At 43.6% G+C, this 20,032-nt stretch overlaps 1 protein-coding gene across 3 annotated transcripts in view; it reads left to right on the top strand.

The window, feature by feature from the left end:
- The window catches only part of CLYBL (citramalyl-CoA lyase), a 240,574-nt gene that overhangs the window by 109,913 nt on the left and 110,629 nt on the right, over positions 1 to 20,032 (top strand). The gene's annotated exons all lie outside the window — the stretch shown is intronic.

The raw sequence follows: 20,032 nt of genomic DNA, 5'->3' as shown, positions 1-20,032 counted from the left end.
GCAAGTCAAAGGTGACAGGTGTGGCAAACGGCAACACACGTTAGAGCTCCAACCCTTAGGGAGGGCTAGCTCCTGTATACTTCAGTTTCTTCTAACCTTTTTTGGTGGATTATATGGAATCACATGCAAGTTAAATCCTTGAGCACCACGTGTTGGAAATTCCAGGCGATGAGAAATGAGCTTCCCGGTAATTGAGAATGAAACTAAGGAAGAAAATTTTATTGTTAATCAAAGGCTTAATTGCCTCTGGGACATTTTAAATAAATGCCACACCGTAGTTAAGGAGCAATGTTCTGTAAGTGAAATGCAAAAATTCTTTAATTAAACCATCTTGGGTATTCCCTGATTGAAATATCGGCTTTTATTTTCATAGTTAAACCTTCATGATTCATGTAACAACTCAATCAGGGATTGAGTAAATTAAAGGCTCCTTGAAAGAACAAATCAATTGTATAAAATTGATTGAAATTATTTCGGGGACAATCTTCATTATACTTATTTGAATTGATCAAAGCATATTTTTGGTACATTTTCTCTTTAGTGGTCTTGTAGACTTAAGCTGTTTTTCAGCCTGCAGGGCCAGATTGTGACTCTGGTATAGTATAGAGCTGACAGTTCTTAGAATTTGTCTTAGAAACGGAACAAAAGTATGGGTTTCTTGCCATTGAGAAACGCAGTGATGATGACTTGGATGGTTCCTACATTTAAGCAGGAAAGAAGTGGGTAAGCAAATTGGTCAATAAGCATAAGGGTGACCACATACCAGGCCTGTGCTAGATGCTGATAAACTCGTATCAGTGTCCATGAGCCCAAAGGCCCAGTTCTTATTGCCAACTAAACAGACCCAGAGGCTCAGATTCAGAAATAGACTAGGAGACTTGCTGGCTCTCTCATCATACTTGGACAAAAAACAAAACCAAAAAATGAAAACTTAGATACTCAAAAGTTTTGACTTAATAGATTGTTCGCTTTGAGTGGCAAAGGAGCCTGACATGGGAATCAGTGAATTTTTTAAAAGCAGGAATGGCTTATTTTGCCCAGCTAATGCTGTGATTTCATTTAATTCTTCAAAAAAGAAAAATTACTATCTGAAGTTACCAAACCTTAAAACATACAATCACAAATTTTTAAAAATTTATTTAGAGTGAGTCATCAGCAAATAAAGAAGTCATCAAATAATGGTGTTTTATAGAATGAGTTTATACTGAAACTTTTACCTTCTATCTTCAGGGTTCTTGACTTAAAACAACTGAGCCCTGTACCAGTAAAAGTGGTTGCATAGTCAAATAAACACACTTACAGACACACCTTGTGAATTGAGTACTTGGAAAAAGGAAATGGAGGAAAGAAAAATATTTGAAGTCATATTATTATAAAGACTCTGGTCTTCAACACATGTTGACCGATTCAGGCCAGGCTCAGAATGACAGGTCAGGTTTTGCCTACTGTCTCAGAACCACACTCACCCGTGTGCCCTCTAAAAAGTCTCCCGTCCTCCAAAGCCCGTGTATGGGCACAGAGAAGGCCCAGGTGGTGCCCACCAGCTGCAGAAGGATCCCTGTGATGAGTGAGATGTGAAATCACACTCCTCAATTCTAGGGCAGTGTCTGGAAGCCTGGCATTGTGATGTCACAGTGAGAATAGAAATTCCTTTAGAATTCTGCATGATGATTCAGAGCAATTACTTCTGTTCTAATTCCCTGGCCCCAGGACTTGGACAGTGACAAGCACATCTTCACAGTCCGTGAAAAAAGGAAAATGCACCGTGCACTCCAGAGCAAAACTAGCCGCCTTGCTCCTTAACCGGTTTCCAAATGATTCAGACTTGTTGAAAGAGATATTTCTGAGCCCATGAAAATGAAACATCTTAGTGTTCCCTCACATCAATATTTTTTTAATTCTTTGTTGTCACGTGAGATATGTATGGCGTCCCTTTTGCTGACTCCAGTGCAGTGGTTCTCAACCTTCTGGCCCTTTAAATACAGTTCCTCATGTTGTGACCCAACCATAAAATGATTTTCGTTGCTACTTCATAGCTGTAATGTTGCTACTGTTATGAATCGTAATGTAAATATCTGATATGCAGGATGGTCTTAGGCGACCCCTGTGAGGGTCGTTCGACCGCCAAAGGGGTCGCGACCCACAGGTTGAGAACCGCTGCTCTAGTGCATCTGCCTTTCCAGAGCTCAGTGGTCAGTACACAACTCACATGGATACTAGGAGGTTCGAGGTTCTCAGAACAAATTCGTCCCTGCTCTTTGCAGAGCAGTAATGCCTATGAGTATGTCTCAAGTGCCCACTTGCTCCCTGGTTTGGGTTCCGAGGTCACCTCAGGTCACCTCAAGAAAATCGCCCTCTGGGCATCACGTTGCAGGGCCTTGGTGTTTGCAATTGTTGTGGCTACTTGGGTTCTGTTTGAACCTCTTTTCTCTCTGTCTGACTGGTACATCCTGTGTGCTGGGCTTATGCTAGTTCCATGTTTCGGGAGAAGGTATCACATTGACGCCCATATTACGACTTAACGAGTTGGAAAGTCCGCGTGTATAGATTCTGCATCTCTCAAACTGCGATTTTTGATTCAGAGACAGGTTGCCTGGAGACACTTTCCGGAGGCCTTGGCTGCTTGAGACACAGATTGTAATCACAGTCATTAGGCTGCATTTTCAAGTCCTGCTCTCAGCTTATCTGGCAGTGTTTAGCCAGTGTGCACACCGCTGGATCAAGGGCAGGGATCGAAGGGCCGGTTGTGGGGCTGCTCCTGGCAGCCGGCAGTGGGCTCCATCCCTGGGGAGTTCCAGGGGAGCTGCAGGGACTAGGGCGCAGTGTGAGGCCTGGGGCGAGAGAGGAAAGAAATCTGATATTGATAAAACACCTGTTCGTGGGAATTGTTACAGAAGACAGATTGTAGTCCAGACTTTTGCCAGAAATTCATTATCAATTAATTCATTTTCTCTTGTTTAGTCCATTTTTGAGTATTCCTAAAATGTCCCCTGTTAAAAGAAAGTACCTGCCTATCTTGATCCAAGCTAGTGAAAAATATTGTAAGAGATGAAACAGATATTTTGATGGATCAAAAATGCAGGTTTGGATGTGGTTTTTTTTAGTGCCCTACTTTCAACTAGCTTAACTTGAGCAGCACAGTTGTGGCAAAGAAGCACTGATGCCCGATCATGAAATCAATTGGGAATTTGGTGGTGATGGTGCAGAGACAGGGAATCAAGCTCAGGGGTGCTTTTGTCATCCACTTGCTCTTCTCAGTCCCACAGAGTAAGTCACTTCACCAGGGCAGCTGGAAGGCCAGGGTGACAAGAATATGGTGATGGGGTTATCAGCCCCACAACCCCTACTAATTGAGGGCTATTGATTTTGAATGACTACTTGAAAACAAACTGAACACCGAATAATAATAAATAGGATTTTTGTTGTTGTTAATCCTCACTGGAGGATTTTTCCCCATTGATTTTAGAGAGAGTGGGAAGGAGGGAGGAAGGGGAGAAAGGAGAGAGAGAGAACATCAATGTGAGAGAGCCACATCAATTGGTTGTCTCCCCCTTGTTCCCCAATCAGGGTGGGGAACCTGCAACCCAGCTACATGTCCTTGACTGGAATCGAACCTGTGACCCTTCGGTTCGAGGGCTGATGCTCTAACCACTGAGTCATGCCGGCCAGGGCAATAGGTTTGAACTTATATAAAACACTTAATTTCACAACATAAAACCATTTGAGCATCTATGGTATTTCTAACACTAGCATCAATATAGTTGAAAAGCATGGACAGCAGATTTTTTAAAAAATAAGGTTTTTTTTAAGTTTGATTTTACTAGAGACAGAAACACAATTTGTGCTATTTTGCATCGGTAGTTCATATAAGACAGTGGTTCTCAACCTATGGGTCGCAACCCCTTTGGCGGTCAAACGACCCTTTCACAGGGGTCGCCTCAGACCATCCTGCATATCAGATATTTACATGACGATTCATAACAGTAGCAACATTACAGTTATGAAGTAGCAACGAAAATAATTTTATGGTTGGGTCACAACATGAGGAACTGTATTTAAAGGGCCAGAAGGTTGAGAACCACTGATAGAAGGTTACTCCTTTTTTTAAAAAATTGATTTGAGAGAGAGAAGAAGGAGAGGTGGGGAGAGAGGTGAGAGAGAGAAATACTACTTCGTTGTTTTGTTGTTCCACTTATTTATTCATTGTTGCTTCACCCACAACCTTGGTGTATCCGGATGACACTCTAACCAACTGAGCTACCCATCCAGGACTAAGGTTAAACTTTTGCATTTTCAGGTGTAGGTTTTTGCACTCACTTAAATTGCTAGAATATTTGTGTGGGAAATGAACTGTTCTGTGTTTAAATGAACTGTTGTTGGCTATCTCACTTGACAATTATTTTATGATTTGAATGACATGTCATATGACCCTCACATACTCACATATAGTAGTTTTCAGGCCACAATTACATTTGCCACTAATTTGCATCTTAGAAAGTACTTATAGGTGCAGCTGTGTTCTAGTGACAAGGAGTCAGCTGCTTCCAGAATGCACCGTATCCTGGGAGTAACCTGGCGTCTTTCCTGAAAAGCTCCTTAACATCCAGTAGGCCATTCAGGCACGCGCTTAGCATTTTTTCCTGAAATTCTTTCGTAAATTAACAGGAAGCCTTCCTTCCCGTTTTTATTATAAAGGGGGAAATGATGGTAAAACTTAAACACACATTGTTATTTTAACATTTAGTTTTACATCTGTTGGGGAGTTGTGTTTTTACTTAAAAATACTTTAGCCAAGAATCAAAACCAGAGAATTACCCCTGTTCCCAACCTTCTGTCATTGACGGCTCTTTGTTAAATGCAAACAGCAGAAAACACCGTGTTAAACTCATGTTGGCTCAGAAAGCCAAGTCTGAATGAAGCTTAACCGTCTCAGCACCCAGTTTCTTTTTAGTGATTTAAGTAAATTGCTTTAGAAATCGTGGCCAAACTTTTAAAGAGTACTTCTCACACCTTGCCTTTATAAGTAACTGCGGAATTCGACACACCACACATTCATTTTGTATTTTTCTTAATGAGTTTAAATGTTCAGATAGCCTCTACTTTCATGTTATAGATCGTACAAGGCTGTTTCATTTCATGTTGAAGAGAACCAACCAACCCCCTCCCCCACTTAAGTGCAAAGGTTGGATTAGGACAGGAACTGGTGAATTTGGAAAGCATCCGTTTTCTTTTTCCTTCTTCCTTTCCTTCTATGTTTATTTCACTTTGTAGCAGAGAACTGTGGGTTGTTGGTTTTTTGTTTTTTTTTCACTTCAGACTTTCCTTCTTCTTTCTTTTGCTTGACAGTTCACACTAGGAGAGGGTGGTAAGCTTTTCGTTGTTGTTTGGTGGCGGTTTTTTCATATGTATTCTTTTCCTCCAGATAGTGTTGCTGACCAAATTTAAAACAGTACAGTGCTTAGGATCCCTGCAGGGCCATTTTAAGGATGTGGACCCGTAAAGGGCCCCAAGCAGTAACTACCTGAATTGCGTTTAATTACACTAGGTAGCAGCATCATTTTACTTTAGGTTCTTTCTGATAGATGCTGCAAGGCAATTGGAACCGCGGATGATGGGATTAAGTGCCTCTTGAAGTGACTTTAGCTTCTTGTGGGAACAAAGGGAAAGAGGAGAACACTTGGTCCCTTTTTGCCTGAGCTGCCTTTTTCTTCACTTGGTATAAGGAAATACAATTAACAAACATTATCCCCAGAGGTAAATTGAAATGTACATGCGGGCAAGCACCGCTCTTGACTGCAATTAGACATATATGATCCGAGGTATTCTGACCATTCATTAGTGCTAATTGTTTGAGAAACAAGCCCAGAACAAATGATTAAAATGTAGGCGACATAACTGGGATTATTAGCATGTGTGATAAAATGTGCGCTCTGCAGCTGCACCAATAAAACACTTTGGAAAGTGGCTCTGATTAGACAAATGCTTGGTTTGGCTCTGTGGTGTTTGCTTAAGACCTGGTGGTGTTTATAACAAACAACTTATATCTTTCTTTCTTAATTAGTGGGAATTACTATGCAAATGTTGCTGTTTTGTAATTTAATATCCTATCAGTTTCCCTGCCTTTGGATTGTTATTGCAGTCTACTGGTCTTGCTGGGATGGGATAAACTGAGTTCTTGGGTTTTGTTTCTTTGTTCTGCTTTCCTTAAAATGCTATGGAGGCCCTAACTGGTTTGGCTCAGTGGATAGGGCGTTGGCCTTTGGACTAAAGGGTCCTGGGTTGGTTCTGGTCAAGGGCACATGCCCATGTTGTGGGTTCAATCCCCAGTTGTGGGCGTGCAGGAGGCAGCCGATCAATGATTATCTCTTATCACTGATGTTTCTCTCTCTCTCTCCCTCCTGAAATCAATAAAAATGTATTTTAAAATAAATAAATAAAATGCCATGGAGAATTATGTGAAGTTTTGTGGGGGTTTTTTGTTGTTTTTTGTGTGAATAGTCATCACATCTAGATGTGATGAGTTCTGCTAGATCCTCTTGTATTTGGAACTGTTAAGGTCACAGAGATCCGGCAAGAGTAACCTAGTGAAACATTTACTGGGAGCTAGTTGGCCCATATAGGTAGTCAACATTCTGCTAAGTCCTCCAGCCCAACCCAAGCAAGTGAGTGGACCCATGGGGAAGGCAGAAGAGACCAGAGTAATAAGGACCAATTCAGAGAGTTGGAGAGCAATTGGATTCCCCTTGGAAATGTATCCAAGAGTTTGGGGTTTAGCAAAGAAATGTGAGCTCAGCTAAATGTGGAATCAGCAAGAGATTTTGGAGGTACAATTGGGAATGGAAAGTAGATATGAGACGGAAGAATGGAACCAGGGTGCCAAAGAGGACTTGGGAAATGTGCCAGGCAGACAGGAGCTGAAATCCGAGGTCAGTGTGTCTAAGAACAAATGTTTGGGGCCTCCTACCTTATAGCTCAGTGCTCCTTTGTCCCCTGCTTGCATTTCTGAAACCAGAGGCAGAGGAAGAACCATTTGGAGGTTGTCTGTTGGATGCCATGAAAACCTGCAACAACTTTTCAATCTCAAGTGGTCTGTCCTTTGTCACCCAACAGATTTCTGAGCCACCTACCTCTTAGCATATCATTAGCACTTTCCAAAGGAAGACAAATATCAGTGTTAGTCTACATAAAATATAAGATTAAATTAGTTTTAAAATTAGTTAATGCATTCCACAAATACAAAAAAAACGTCTGATTATTTTGGTCTCTGGATAACTTGTTTCCTCTCTCTTACCATCATCATAGAAATTATGACTCAAGTCATAAATAAACCATAACATAGGTTATTATGGACATTTTGCTTGGGGAAGGTTTCATCTCTCAATTTTTAATTTTATTCTCTTTGAATTTATAATAAAAGTATTACTCTCTGAGTTTTATCAGTTCATTCCACACTACATATTCAGTAGGAGGAGATTTTGAGGGGAACTAAAAGTAAAGGGAAAAGGTGCTATTTTGCATTTTGAACTAGTGCATTGCTAAGTGTAGCGCTGAATTAAGAAAAAACATTCAGCTCCCCTAAAATTAGAGCAAGTTCTAGGAAGTCCTGCCTTCAATAGATATTTAAAGGAATTAGTGCCTGTAGCACATTAACCATACTTTAAAAAAAAAAAAACTATTAGAAAAACCCTTTCTAATCATATCCATATGTTTAGTTTTAATTTTCATCACACTTAGCGCTGAATAATTAAGGAAGAAAAAAACAATCTTAATCTTATTGTGGACCCCACACAATCAAAGGCACAGGCACGTGATTTGTGATCGCAGCTTGTATTCACAGCTTTCATGTATGTAGAATGGGTCTGGCAATTAGGCTCAGACTGGGTGTTTTTTCTAAAAATTATTCAGCGTTAGAGAGCAGTCAATATTAAATCCTCCCCAAATCTGCAGATCAGGATAATCAAGGGACGGTGGTTAATAAAACATCAGAATTCTAAGCTATGTAACATTTGGGCCTCATTTGATTGAGATTGACACTTGAAAGGTATTTTTGAGAGAATCTAGGAAGAAGAAGAAAATGGAGATTCCATTAATCTGATTATTTTCATGACAGTTACAAAGAATAGTGAAGATGCAGAGAGACCTATTTTCTCAAGATTGCAGAACCACTTTGTGGAAGGCAAAAAAATGGCCCCTCCATGATTAGTTTCATATCAAAGAACCTGGTCATGGGCAGATGCATTAATCTGACACTTTAGCAGCCTTTGAGCTGCTGGAGAACTCTGTGAAAGAATCCATGGTTACCTCTGTCAGGTGGACAGTCTTCCATCATGACCTTTAAAAAAAAGTTAAGGAAGAATTCGATCTTTCTAGTTCACATTTGCTCAGTTACCTCCTGTGCCTGAGCCAGGAAATAATCATCTCGGCTTTAAATTTATTATTTTTTTGAGATAGAATAACCCAGCACTCACGGAATCTGTAAATGAAGAAACTGTGTGAATGGCCTTCTTTGTGAAACTCTCTGGCAGTGCTGTGGTAATCATGTTTCCGACACCCTCCACTGGCTATTTCAATACATCAACTACTAAATACTATCTTTTCTGCGACTGGTTTTAGAATCAACCTTCTCAGGCGGGAATGCCAACAGTGAGCAATCTAAACAGAAGACTGTGCTCTCAATGTTAACCCTTGGCCAGGACTGGAACAAGTATGCTCTATTCCTGACACTCAGCATTTCACGATCAAAAATGCCAAATCAGGATGTGAGGGCGATCTGGCTGCGACATCTGTCACCTCACTGATCGCCAGGGTTGATTCGGCTGATCTGGCTGGCTAGGCGGGTGTCCCCCTCCTCCCTCACTGATCCATGTGTGTCCCTCCCGAAGCTGCGCGCTCGGTCGAAGAGGACGAACTCCCCCCCCCCCCCCCCCCAGGCCTAGACGATTTGGCTCAATCGATAGAGTATCTGTCTGTGGACCAGAGAGTCATGGGTTTGATTCCGGTCAAGGGCACATAACTTGGGTGCAGGCTCCTCCCGGCTTGGGCCCTGGTCGGGACTCGTGCAGGAGACAACCAATCTAGGTGTTTCTCTCACATCAATGTTTCTCTCTGTCCTTCCCTCTCTTCCATTCTCCCTAAAAAAATCAATGGAAAAATATCATTGGGTGAGGATTAAAAAACAAACAAACAAAACAAAACAACAACAAAAACACCCAGATCCTCTCTACAGAGGCAAAGGGAAGTCGGAGGGCATGTTCTTTAGGTTTTAGTTACAGTGTGTGAAAGCGCCACACTCTGTGCTTGACAGGTGCTCTCTCTCGAAGTCCCCGACACTGGGATTGCAGTTGGAAATCCATCTATCAAATCTCTCTGGGTAGAGGGTCTTGCGTGTCATTCCTGGACCAATTTCTCAGCGGCTTCAACAGTTAACTATTAATGAACAACATCCCTGGACTCCTTTGTGTTTCCAGAGGGCCAGGGTTGCAGCAGCCCGGAAACAGAAGAGATGCTAATCGCATTGTGTGCTTCCCCATGTTCAGTGACGGAGGGCCGCTTTCCCTCTTGACCTCAGTGTCACGCCAAGGGGAAACCCCTCCAGTGTTCTGTTTAGATAAACCCTCTGCTCCTCCTTCTCTCACCAAAAGTGGAGTGAGAAAGTGGGATTACGGCGAATACCCACCAACAGGCACATGCCCCATTGTTATCCTCTCTTCAACACTAAACAGGGGGCTTTCTTTTTAGCTCTTCGGAAAAACAAAGCTCCTCTCCCCCTCCCTTCCTTTTCTCCCTTCTTTGCCCTCGCCTCCATCTTCCTCTCTTCCCTCCCACTTTCTTATCCACCCCAACTTTACCTCCAGGACCCTCCCTTTCCCCTCCCTCCTTTCCTTTTCCTCATTCTCTCTCTCTCCCTCACCTCCTCTCAGATGTCCCCTTCCCACCCTCTCCTTATTATCTGCTGGGCTGACGTAGTCTTAGCTCGTGGAGAACTCTTCCCTTCCCTTCATCTTCCTTTCAGAGAAGGAAGTGTTTGCTGTCAGAGAAGCTACCAGACACCCAGGTGCCAAAGGGTGGAGTGACCCTGATTGGTGACACCGCCACATTTATTAATAAAGTCTAGCTCTGGCTGGTGTGGCTCAGTGACATCCTGTGCACCACAAAGTTGCCAGTTTGATTCATGGTTGGAGCACTTGCCCAGGGTGTGGGCTCTGTCCCCCATGGGGGGGGGGGCATGCAGGAGGTGGCCAATCACATTGATGTTTGTTCTCTCTCTCTCTCTCTCTCTCTCTCTCTCTCTCTCTCTCTCTCTTCCTTTCTCTTTAAAAATCAATAAACTGTTCTTTAAAAAATGTCTAAATGTGGACTTCTATTTTCATGGAAAACTTGCCTTCTTTTCTGGGATCCATTAATGGTCACACAGTTGTATGAGGGTTTCCCTGTTCCTGGGATATACCCCACTCACACGCTGTGTGCCTACCTGGAGAACTAGACTTCTGTGGCCATACCAAGTGGACTGAATCCTGGGTGGCAGTGAGGGTCTGGTGGTCGCATAGCTTTCTGTCCATGTTTACACACCCATGGCCCTTACCGAGCAAGGGTCAGCTTGTGGTAAATTCAGTATTAATTGGCTGCTGATTGATACTGAATTTGATCAATACCCAGCATGGATATGACAAGGGAAAGTGATTTCATAATTTTAATTTTTTTCATTGTAGTAAAATATACATGATACACAATTTACCATTGTAACTGTGTTGTTTTATTGTTGTTGTTAATCCTCACCGTTGATTTTTAGAGAGAGTGGAAGGGAGGGGGAGAGACAGAAAGAGGGGAACATTGGTGTGGGAGACACATGGACTGGGTGCCTCCCGCCTACAACTGAGGTATGTGCCCTTGACCAGAATCGAACCCAAGACCTCAGGCCAATGCTCCATCCACTGAGCCAAACAGGCGGGGGCCCATTTTAACTGTTTTAAAGTGTACCGTTCAGTGGCATTAAGTACATTCTCATTGTTGTGCAACTTTTACCACCATCTCGAGAACTTTCATCTTCCCAAACGGAAACTGTCCCCATTAAATAATACCTCCCTATTCCCCCACCCTGTTCTCTTGAATTTCTTGTCTTTTGAAATTGACTGCTCTAGGTACCTCCTATAGGTGGAATCATACAGTATTTGTCCTTTGTGCCTGGCTTATTTCACTGAGCATAATGAGTGACTTTAAATTTTGACAAGATGTGTGTTTGCTTTCTTTCACATTCTGTGTGAAGGAAGACCTCTCTTCACTGGGGTCACTGGCTTTGTCCCTGGTGTTCTGAATGTCTGAGGAGGCAGAGATCTGCACTGAAACAGTGAGAAACAAACTTTACCAAACTGCTTTTTTCTCTACTCCTGCCAAATCTGTCCCTTAGATGACACCCACCCTTTTTCCTGGAATTCCCTCGCCAATGCACCTCCATGTACCTGGCACCCCACAGTGGCCAAAAGGCTGGCCACGGTTGTGGGTTACCCCATCCTGTGCCTGGGTCCTTCCATTGCAGCAAACCCACAGTGGACCACAACTGCTATTCTGTGTGTGTCCACTCTAGACACTAAAGACGATTTCTTCATTTCAGTACAAACGAGAGCACTTGGTTAAGGTGTGATGTAATTGCTTCCTGAGAGAGTTTGCCCTGAGAAGATCTTTTCGGCTTTCCTGAAGTGGGATGCACGCTTATTTGCATTTGTGCCACATGTTAATCTCCGGAGGGCCCTGTTCTGCCAATGAGAGGACAAGTTGCCGTTGTTTTGCCCTCATGCTGAAGGAAAGCCCCCCATTTCTCTGTGCACTGTTGCCATAGTAACAGAAACAGTTTTTTTGAAACAGGGAAGGAATCTCTCTGGGCACTTGGGAACTTAGTAAAGTGAGAACATAAGTAAGCCTCAATTATTCTAGATGCTGGCATGAATACTGAGTTATTAATAGTCATAGCATGGTTGAAATTTGTAGGTGAAGTTTACTGTCTCGAGGCGGAGTGGGGGGAGGTGGGGAGGGAGAGGGCAGGACCAGTGAATGGGCTCTATTCTTCACTCCAGTTGCACAGGGTCTTCCATAAACATCAGATTGTCCTGCGAGCTCAGAACTCAGTTTCCCCCACTATATAACCTTAGAAGAGGCTACGCTCCTCCAACCCCCTCAAAGGATTGAAAAGACAGACCCAGTAGAGGAGCCTGCCAGGAATCTGTCACACAGCTGTGGATCTGTGCAAAATTTTTTGTAAAAAAGTTTTACTTTCAACCTTTATCCAATCTTAGAGTCAATCTTAAAATAATTTAAAGGGCCATATCATTTCTGTATGGTATCTTAAATGGAAATGTATTGATGTATTATTTTAAAATGATGCTCTATATGTTTTCTTATGTTTGTAGACAAATGAGAATTTATCAAAATTTATTAGAATTTGTGGAGGCAATTTCTAAAGGTCAAGGTCACATAAGAAATTACTCTTTTTTCTGGTCCCAAAACATCAATTTCGTCATAACTGAACTTGAATGCAGCATAATGTGTTTTATAATAATACACTTTGGGTAGAAATGTAAAATGATCTGGCCACTGTGGAAAGCAGTATGATGGCTCTTCAAAAATTTAATATAGAGTTACCATATAATCAATCAAATAGAATTACCAATTCCACTTCTGGGGATATATCTAAGGCATTGAAAGAAGAGACTCAAAAAGATATTTGTACATCAGTGTTCATGACAGCATTATTCCTACAAGTTTGACTATTCAAATGACTGTTTCTTCTGGTTTAGAGTTTCTTTCTTTAAAAGAAAAATTTTTTTATTGGTTTCAGAGAGGAAGGGAAAGGGAGAGAGAGATAGAAACATCAGTGATGAGAGAGAATCATTGATTGGCTGTCTCCTGCACTCCCCACACTGGGAACTGAACCCTTAACCCGGGCATGTGCCCTGACTGGTAATCGAACCCTGAACTCCTGGTTCATAGGTCAACGCTCAACCACTGAACCCCGACAGCCGGGCTAGAGTTTCTTTCTCATAAACACGGTCAATATTCAGTTTCAGGACTTCTTTCTGGGTGGCAGGGGGTCCAGGGGAGCCTGTGTAATGCCTTCTGGCAGCCTTCTCTTCCTACTCTGATGAAGAGTAAGTCACCTCTCATGGCCCTTGGCCTCTGTTCTCTGGTGCAATTCTAATGGTTGTTGGACTCATGTGGTCTGTCCCTGGGTGTCCCCTGAGTGTAGCTGATGCACAAGGTTTGTCTTCAGGCTTTGCTGGAGGCCCTACTCTCACAGGTGCTGCTTAGGATGGAGACTCTCAGTGCCCCCGTCCTGGCTGTCCACCTACATCCTCTGATATGGCGTCTCACTCCTGCAGCACAGGCAAAGGGTCAGCAGAAACTTCCGGATTTCTCACACATCCTGGGGGAGTAGGAACCTCCTGCTCTAGCCCTTTGTGTTGCTGTGTCTACTCTCCTCTACTGCCCCATGACGTTTCCTTCCCACGTTTGAAATGGGAAGTTGGCACAGTTGGTTTTTTTGCTTTCAGCTCTGCCCTCAGCTTACCTTGGGTTTTTGTCACCTCTCTAGCCACCTTTGCTACCTGCAGGTTCCTGGGATGGGAATGGGCCTGACAGAATCCTCCCCCAGTCTCATCATACCCACGGTCCCCCTCAGAGCTTCTCTCAACTTCCAAAGGGCCTGGGTCCTGACCATGGCAGAGACTTCCTTTACTTCTAGTCCCCCACCTTGCTCACTTTGCTCCTGGGAGCTCTAGGTTAAGGCCATCAAACTGTTGGAAATGAGACTTCCTTCTCTGTTAAAAAGGCACGTTTATGATCTCACTGTGGAATTGATATAAAAATCTAGTTTGAGATTCTAAGCTCAGCATGGACTTCTTGGTGTTTACTACCCAAAATCTTTGCAGTGATGGCTACTGATTCAATGGGTGAGGGAAACAGAACACCATGATTTCCAAGTGAGGAAACTACTGCTCCTCTTAAAATATCTTTCCCCAGTCGCTGATTAGCACCCAACTCCCCTGCTTAAATCTGGTAGGATTACATTCAGCAACTGTTAATGACACCCCCCCCCCCCAAGTCCTGTCTAGGATTAATAAAACACTGTACTTGCAGACCCTGATCGAAGCTTCTCATCCCTGGAGCTTTAGAGAAACACCAAGGCCTGGGATCACCACAAGGCTCAGGTTTAATTGGTTTGGGTGTGGCCTGGGTTGTTTTTCTTTTCTCAGTTCCCCCAGTGATTGTAATGTGCAGCCAAAGTAGAGACCCCTGTACTACCTCTCAGCTAAGTAAATAAACCGCTAACTTGAGTGTAGAAGTCACATCTAAGTTGTAGATGCTCAAATGGACACTAGCGTAGGTGCTTATTACTGCTATTTCTAATATTGTTAGTAGTTTGAGTGTTAATTTTTTTCATCAGAAAGACTTTTCTTTCTACATGGATATTTTTCAGGTTTGCTGCATTTTTCAGTTATGATCTTACTACTGTCACAGCCTTCTGTGTGTATAATATGGGTAGCACATGACTCACTTCAGAGTCTTTTTGTGGGAGCAGACTTTCCTGCATTAGGGCAGTGGCTCCACACTGGAATCATCTAAGGTCCTCCAACTTGGCTACGCATCAGAATCAGCAGGGGGATTTTAGAAGTCCGGGAGCCTAGGCCTCGCCCCTGACTAATGCCATCACACTTCCTTTCGGGCCAGCATATTAGAAAACTCCCCAAGTGATTGCAGTTTGCCCCCAAATTAGAGTTTCTCAAACTTTCATGTGTTAAGCATCCCCTGGGGAGTTGTTAATGTGCAGATTCTGATTCAGTGGGGCTGGGGCGGGGCCTCAGATTCTGCATTTCTGACAGGCACTCACGGGAGAGGAACTGCTCCTGTGAGAGATGGGGGATGCTCACAGGAGAACGGATAAGAGACCAGTGATGCTACTGGTCTGCAGCGGCACCTCTCTTGAGTGGCAAGGACCTAGAGAGCTTCAAAACAAACAAAACATAAGCACAGAGCCTGGGCCCTCTTACCAGTGGATGGAATTTGATTGCAGTGGACGGGGTCCAGAATTGAACCCCAGTTTTTAAAAGCTCCCCAGGTGATGGTTATGTAGATTCCCAGGTAGGGAGCCCCTGCACCACTGCGGACGAGCTCTGCCTCTAGTTACATAAATGCTTAATAAGTGGCATCAGAGAGAGGAAGAAGGGGCCCGCCCCTCCAGCCAGAAGAACCTCCTGGGCCTGCTGAGGGATGTCTTGTCTAAAAAAGGCCCCCTCTATGGAGAGAACTCACCATAAGGTGACCAGATTTTTTTCAACTCATCTTAAGCTCCTGTTTTGCATATTGTTTGAATACATTTACATGTTGACTCAAAATATGTAAGATAACAAAAAATAAGTTAGATCTTGTCGCCTACTGCCTTGTGTTCATACAAAGTAGTCAGTGCTGAGCACACTCAAGTAGGGAACAGATTTTAATGCAGCCAGGCGTGGGGGAAGGAGAAGGCTCACCAGCAGCACATGGAGGAGGGGTTACCCAGTGACAGCCCCTCCTGGACCTCAGAGTCTGCAACAGAACCTGAAGCCTGACCCTCTCTACACCTTTCTTCTTGTTATTATTCCAGTTTTGCCGCCTTTGGTCTCTTTTCCCCTCACGCTTCATCGTGTATGGTCTTTAGCCTTCCTGACCTGGCTTGCAGGCCATCCTTTGCATGTTCCTCCCTGGACCTTCTGGGCATGTCCTGTTTCTTTTGTGCTGCTTCCCCACGGTGCTCAGCACAGTGTGGGTCAGGGCCACTGTGTACAATTGTGTGGGGTGTGCCCTGATTGGGGCACCTACAAAGGGACATGAGTAGGGGCTGAGTTTCAGCTCACCTCCACTCACCAAAGCATGCTGCCTCAAGAACAGCATGCTACCTGCTGGAAGGCACAAGGGGGCACTTTTTCCTAATTTGTACAAAGGAACCTGCCACATGTGCTAGTGCAGGTCGCTCAGTGGATGCTTACTGAGTAAGTGCTCACTGAATGAATGGATGACTGAATGACTGACTGAATGAATGGATGAATGAATGAACATATGTAATAACAAAGTGGAGGCAGCGAGGATAAAAAAGAGGCTTCCGTAGTCATCTAGGTAAAGGTTAGTGAGATCCTAAATGGGATGTGAACTGTAGGCAAGGAGGGGATAAATATAGGAGAAGAAGCAACAGGCCATGGGGTTGGGTTAAAGGTTCCATGATGGCAAAGGAGAGAGGGAATAAAGATTGCCTTCTACCTGTAATCACCATTAAAATTTGACTGTTGCACAAGAAGAATAAGGACAGTGTGGTTGCGGATCAGCCGTATGCACCCACTTCTGGGGAGAGCTGGTTTTGGTTAGGTAGCAAGGTGACAGGAATTGTATGCCTCTCATATGCGGAACCCTGTGCTGAGCCGTGTCGGGAAGATGTAAGACCGCCCTTCCCGCAGAGAGCTTAGGATCTTGTTAAGGTGCTGGAGACAGGATTCCTGATGCAGGGCTATTCTGACTAGCACTGGGCATGGGTGGCAGGTGGCAGATAATCATAGCAACTGCGTGTGCATGCTGCTTTACTGCTGTGCTGAGCTCTCCCTGTATGAGGTCGCTGTTTTGTTGCTTCTCCCTGAAGAGGACATTGACACTGAGAGTGGCTCGCTTCTCCTCCCCTCTTCTGACTGCCAATCACAATATTGGGTTGAACTATATAAAGTTACCATTTTTTGCAGGTCAAAAAGTGTTAGACATCAGCAGGGTCATATAACTCATCCAAATACTTTCCACTACATTATGCTGCCATTTGAGAACTTTTTGCTATGTCCTCCCATGGTGTAAGGGGTGAGGAAACAATCTGTGGTCTCCTCTAGAAGGGCCCTAATCCCACTTATGAGGGCTTCACCCTCATGACTTAATCACCTCCCAAAGGCCCCATATCCTAATACCATCCCATTGGGGATTAGGTTTCAATATATGAATTGGGGGCGGGGGGGTACAAACATTCAGTCTATAGCAATTCACAAAAGAAATTATGTCAAATTATTTGAAATTACTGTGTCAAGGAGCGGAACGTTTTAAAATCTCTTTCTCTTTTTTAAAGTCTCTTCATTGGTGTCATTAGTTGGCTCTCCAGAAAGCTTGTGCTACCTTGATTAACTTCAGTCTTGATAGCAGAACCAGTCCTTTGCTGGTTCTGCTTTGGTTATGACAAGTGAGTTTAAAGATAAGAGAGTTTAAAGATGAATGGTCAGGAAAGGCTTAGGGATCATGGGGACCTTGAACTGAGCTTAAAGGATCCATAAGGTTCAAATAAACTGAGAGGGAAAACTTTTCCATCAGAAGCAAAGGTACAGTGGAAACAATGAACATGTCATATTGTGGAGACATCACAACCTTATTTTCCTTGGGTGGATAGTTACTTCATGGGAATAGTGGGATATAAACTGAGGAAAGGAATATCAACTGAGACTGAACTTAATTGGGTAGGTAATGGGGAGTTGTTGACAGGTTTTGAGCAGGGGAAGAAATGAGCAAAACATTTTTATGATTTCAGAAGACTTTGGGAAACCAGAAACATTTTGTTGTTGTTGTTGTATTTTTGTTGTTGTTATTAATTTTTTAAAATATATTTTTATTGACTTCAGAGAGGAAAGGGGAAGGAGAGAGATACAGAAACATCGATGATGAGAGAATCACTGATCGGCTGCCTCCTGCACGCCCCCTACCAAGGACTGAGCCCACAACCCAGGCATATGCCCTTGATGGGAATCAAACCCAGGACCCTTCAGTCCACAGGCCAATGCTCCATCCACTGAGCCAAACTAGCTAGGGCTGTTCTTAAACCAGAAACATTTTTAACAGTGGCAGAATATTTGTTTTAATGGTCATCTGTTTTTAAAATTTTACATTATATAAATGTCCTAGGAATGATTTGCTCTAGTGCTTAGCATGCGACAGTGGTCTGACTTGTCATACCAGAGATGACCTGTCAGCCATGTCTGGGTGCCCAGGATCTGAGATTCAGTGAGTTTGGAGATCATAGTGGCTGGATCCAAAATGGTGCTGAGCAGCTATTTCACACGGAGGAAATCTCAGTGCCCTCGAAGTGAAGGTCAGTTACAGCTGGGACAGAGATGTCTGGGCATTCAAGCTGTCCGACATGTGGAAAGGAAAGGTGAAGAAGGACCCTCTTTAGACTACAGCTGCTCTGATCCTCACTTTGGTTGTTTGCTGGAGCTGACCAGCAGCCCCTGAACAACTGATGAACTGATTACTCCGACGCAGTTTCACTGTGAAAGAGAGGGCTAAGGGGTTGCCTGGCTCAAGGGACCAAGCAGCCTCGATTGCCTGCCTCGTTAGCCTTTTATTGTAACAGCAGTTTGAGATACCAGTAAAGTTTATCTTTTAGATACAATCAGTAGGGTAAGTAATATTGGGAGGACACATGTGTTTGTAATGTGCTTTAAGCCAGGACACCCAGAAGATTAAGCATAAGGATTCCAGTAAACACCCGGGGGTCTACACATGCACAGACTTGTTTGGAAAGGTCAGAGAATAATTAGGGGTGCCGCCTTCGACACTCCCCTTTCTCCCCTAAGTCGGAATTCTGAAGAACAGGGCAGGTGGCCTTCCACACCCTTCCCTTTTCTCAGAATGTTCTCCTTACAAACTTTCCAGCCAAGTCTCGTGTGCTCCCCAGCAGTTGTTACACATGTGGTTACCACAGATCCTGATGAGAAGTGACTTTGCACCAAGCATTTCCTGGAAATAAAACTTTCATTTCTTTTAATAGCATTTTTGCTATTTTTAAGGAAATGTATATTGAAAATTCTGCTTTCCAGTGTGAATGATAAGTGAAATGTGATTGTTGCTGCTAAATCATTCTATTTCCTCCCTTTTTAAAAAGATAAACCAGATATTTTCAACCAGTGCAAAATGATGACAGATATTTCAGGCATTCTTCAATTAGCAGACCAGTATTTTATATTAATTAAAATGTCTTCTAAAACATGTACACTTTAAAAATCCATCTATATCTCACTGAACCTCTTATAACACAATGCTTATTTGTGAAAAAAGAAGACACAGACTTGAATTTCAGAGTTTATGAGGCTTGGCAGCAAGGAGAAATGAGGGGCCTACACAGAATCGGTAGGCCTTAGAGGGATAGGGTTTTTCTTGAGACACATCATCAGAAGGCACACTAATCATGGCAAAATGTTACAACCAGTCAAAGTAGTTGATGGCATTAACTTATGGTAACTCCAAATAGAGCTTTGGTGAATAGTCAAGCTGACCTGGTTTTGGATAGGATGGGGTTGGTTACCCAAGAGAGTAAACAGGGCATTACCAGTTCGCTGGGGCTTTACCCTCTCCCTACCTTGAGTCTTCATGGCATCAGCTCTGTCTGTGTGGGCAAGGCCGGCTTCCTGTGTGTGACTGGGCTTAGAAGAGTCCGGTGCTTAGTTTGATGTTCTTCTATCACCATCTTGAAATTCCTAATAGATTTTGAACAAGGGGCTCCACATTTTGATTTTACACTGGGCACTTCAAATTATGTAACTGGTCCTATCCTGATTCTGAAAGCTGATTTCACCTTCCTTTATCATATACTAGAGGCCTGGTGTACAAAATTTGTGTACTGGGGGGTGGGAGGGTGTCCCTCAGCTCGGCCTGCGCCCTCTCACAGTCCGGGACCCTTGCTCCTTACCTCCCACCTGCTCACTGCTCCTTACCACTCGGCTTGCTGCTCCTTAGTGCTGCCACTGCCATGGAGGCAAGAGAGGCTCCCACCACCACCGCTATGCTTTCCAGCTGTGAACTTGGCTTCTGGCTGAGCAATGCTCCCCCTGTGGGAGTGCACTGACCACCAGGGGGCAGCTCCTGTATTGAGCGTCTGCCCCCTGGTGGTCAGCGCACATTATAGCGACCGGTCATTCCACTGGTTGTTCCACCAGTTGTTCCGCCGGTCAGTCAATTTGCATATTAGACTTTTATTATATAATATTATGGC

This window comes from Myotis myotis, unplaced genomic scaffold (assembly GCF_014108235.1).
Source record: "Myotis myotis isolate mMyoMyo1 unplaced genomic scaffold, mMyoMyo1.p scaffold_m19_p_3, whole genome shotgun sequence".
In the NCBI taxonomy this organism is placed as follows: domain Eukaryota; kingdom Metazoa; phylum Chordata; class Mammalia; order Chiroptera; family Vespertilionidae; genus Myotis; species Myotis myotis.
The sequence above is the reverse complement of the archived record's forward strand: the minus strand, read 5'-3'. Positions and strand labels throughout refer to the sequence as shown.